The 3540-nt window shown below is 40.8% G+C and overlaps 1 long non-coding RNA gene across 2 annotated transcripts; it reads right to left on the reverse strand.

The window, feature by feature from the left end:
* Positions 1-549: 549 nt before the first annotated feature.
* Positions 550-2406, reverse strand: LOC139025921 (uncharacterized). Of its 2 annotated transcripts, none has more exons than XR_011477593.1 (2): positions 2066-2406; positions 550-1220 (listed from the first exon to the last, which is right to left on the reverse strand). It is a non-coding gene; the product is annotated as an uncharacterized lncRNA (long non-coding RNA). The 2 variants fall into 2 exon arrangements; XR_011477594.1 differs by lacking the exon at positions 2066-2406 and adding an exon at positions 1487-1590.
* Between the last annotated feature and the right edge of the window lie 1134 nt (positions 2407-3540).

Below are 3540 nucleotides of genomic sequence, written 5' to 3' on the forward strand. Positions count from 1 at the left end.
GCCCACATTTACCAATAACTTTAAATACATCAATCACACGTTCCATGACCTGCCTCCTCTTTCTGACCTGGTCTCGTTGAACTGACATTTGCTTATCACTCAGAAGGGTACGGATGTCTGCTTTGCTGGCTCTGAGGAAAAAGGCTTCTGCACTTCCTCTATGGGTCTTGCTTCTCTCATGTTCCTGTACTCTCTGATGGACATGTTTCCAGGCCTCCTTTGACAAATGCACTATCACTGGCTGAAGGTTTTGCGAATGCAAGACATACTGAGCAGAACAAGGAGTGAGTTACTTCAATGTAGGTCAGCCATTTTGTTTGTGCCATCTTTGGAGTGGAATACATTGGGAATGACTCTGAGGGATTGTTTTGGGTGGTAGTGAAAAAATAAGTCAAAATCCTTGGACTGAGGACGGGAAAATAATAACATGGATTTTCAGTGCTTTCGCTGTCCCTTTATTTTCCCTGTACTGGGCTCTGAACCTCTCTCTCTCTGCACATCTGGTTGCTCTCAGAATTGTAAGAACCGACGCAGGACAGGAGAAGCAGGTATGGGGAGTCAAACATTTATTCTGGAACAGACAAAGAACATGACAGGAACAGTGTAGGCACACGGATAAACAAGGACATATGACAAACAATTCCGAAGCAGGGAACAGAGCTAGGAAACAGACAGATATAGGGAAGAAAATTACACAAGTAATTGAGTCCAATAAGTGCAAACAGTTATGTTTTTGTTTTAAATTTACAAATTAAATTACAAATTTACATTTTAAATGTTTTCTTTACTCAAGTATTACAATTGTTTTTTAGGGGTGTAGGGTGGAAGCTGCCTCCGCGTAACAGGAATCCCTGTCCGTCGTCTTCCTGTATAGGTCTGTGCTAAAGCCACCCCCCTCCCTCTTAATAAAAATKTYCAGATAACTTGTTTCATGCGCATCAAAGGTGAGGGTGAATTTCAGATGTTCACTGCTTGTAATGTTGCTGGCTGGCTAAGATAACTGCATATAGCTAAYGTTAGCTGGCYGGCTAAGATAACTGCATATAGCTAACGTTAGCTGGCTGGCTAAGAACTGCATCCTCTTCTTTTACAGTAATATCATCCTCCTCTTTCACTCTGAACGCGTCTTCCTCTTCTTTGTATTGTGACATCCTCTTCTTCCTCTTTCACGACAACGTTCAGCCACAGTCCCTCTTTCTCTGTCCAGCAGACCTCCTCTTCTGTAACAGGAGGAGAGTAGCTTAGTGAGCTCATGGTCGGAGATGTTAGCTAGCTATGCTAATGATAACTTAACCAGCCCGCTAGCTATGCTAATGCTAACTTAACCAGCCCGCTAGCTGACTAATAACAACAACCGTAAATATGAAATTAAAACGGATAACTAACTAAGTTACACGACAGAAGTGGGTTTAAAACACAGTGGCTAATAAACACGAAAGCGTCTAAAGAGCTTTTATTGGTTCGGCTATTTTGGCTAGCAACCTACCGAGGTGGCTGACAAACTGTTGCTGCTGTTGAAAGAAGCGTTCCGTCCACTAGATTAGACGTCACACTAGCAGCATTACCTTAAATTCCCAGACCGCCATCTGCTGACTGGAGTGGGTAACGCAGTTAAGTAAAATTAAATTCACATTTTCAGACAAGTTAAAGTGTAGGAAGCATGAGTTTTTACTCACCAGTGTAACAACACAGTGTGGTTAAATACTTAGTAACTTAGTTATATGTACAAACAGTTATGTTTTTGCTTTATTACANCATGAGTTTTTACTCACCAGTGTAACAACACAGTGTGGTTAAATACTTAGTAACTTAGTTATATGTACAAACAGTTATGTTTTTGCTTTATTACAGATTTCTTAACATCTTCTAAACTACCCACAATGCACTATTTCTCAACGTCATATGGCGGATCTACTCTGTACTACCGAGTTTGTATGCTAGAAATCATTAGCCAAACCTCATGCTTTCATATACTGTGTGGTTGTATTATCTGGTGGGAACTCGTTAGCATAGTAGGCTATGGTGTCTACTTGCCGTGGGCTCAAAACGAAAGAGAAAATCATACCTGCTTGCTCCTTTTTGTTTTGTCAACTTTTCGATGGGGATGTTACGTTTGATACCGGAGCTACGAGGCATGCGTCGAAATCGCTAAGCAGTAAACTTCAAAGCAGTGTGCTGATGCCTGTATCACTTTATCAGCAGGACGTGATCAATGACGTCTGAAGCTTAATTTCGTTGAACAACAACCTGATTGGTTTGGTATTGGGCTTGTTCGACATTGCAGCCGACAGTACAGGTGGCTGCTGACTGATTGAGCTGCAAATCACCTTGCATCATAAATAACTACTCATTATTATTTATAAATCAGTCAGCCAGTCACCATTTACCCACAACGCAGCATGGACTTGATGCTCTCGAACACGGCCAGTGGTTTAGTAAATGACATAATGGCTACGCTGCTACGGCGTGTGACTTCATCTATAAACATGTGGCTGTTCTAAATTCTGTGTCGCTCAAATCCTTGAGTAATGAACCTAATTTTTGACACAATTGGCTCGAAAGCATCAATGCTTCAGGAAGCTTTATTTCCCCATCACTACTTTTCAGCATGTTTTCTGTAAATTAGACTACGGGAGTTTTGTAACTTTTTCCACCTTGGTTTACTGTTAGTTGGGTTCTGACTGGTCTCCGGTAGTTGGTCTCACTGACCATAACCGTGCTGGTTGGCTACGCTGGTTAGGCTAATAGCTAGTTGGCCAAATAGCTAACGTTAGCTGGCTGGCTAAGATAACTGCATATAGCTAATGTTAGCTGGCTGGCTAAGATAACTACATATAGCTAATGTTAGCTGGCTGGCGTAGATAACTGCATATAGCTAACGTTAGCTAGCTGGCGTAGATCACTGCATATAGCTAACGTTAGCTAGCTGGCGTAGATAACTGCATATAGCTAACGTTAGCTGGCTGGCTAACTGCATATAGCTAACGTTAGCTGGCTGGCTTGGATAACTGCATATAGCTAATGTTGGCTGGCTGGCTAAGATAACTGCATATAGCTAATGTTAGCTGGCTGGCTAAGATAACTGCATATAGCTAACATTCTTTGATATTTGGTTAGATGGTGTTATGTATTTCCAAAACGTTGGTTTACTTTAATCACTCAAGTCATGAGTGCAAATGATTGGTTTAATTTAAAGTTATACATTTGAAGTTATTTCTATTGTAGTTTTCATCATAGGGAATAGGCTGGTCCTCCATATTACTTCACACCTGACTTTGGCATTCTTCTGAATTCTGATTGGTTTAATGTAATAACTCCAAAAATAGAACAGTGAGGTGTAACTTTGCATTGGGAAAAATATTTTATTTTATCTTTTTATAAACAACACAAAACATACAAAGGACAACATCATACAAACATTAACTACATCACACCTGCCCAGACCCACTAGAACACACCTCCATCTCCATTAACTACATCACATCTCCATTAACTACATCACACCTGCTCAGACCCACTAGAACACACCTCCATCTACAT

Source organism: Salvelinus sp. IW2-2015, unplaced genomic scaffold, assembly GCF_002910315.2.
Source record: "Salvelinus sp. IW2-2015 unplaced genomic scaffold, ASM291031v2 Un_scaffold3562, whole genome shotgun sequence".
Lineage (NCBI taxonomy): Eukaryota > Metazoa > Chordata > Actinopteri > Salmoniformes > Salmonidae > Salvelinus > Salvelinus sp. IW2-2015.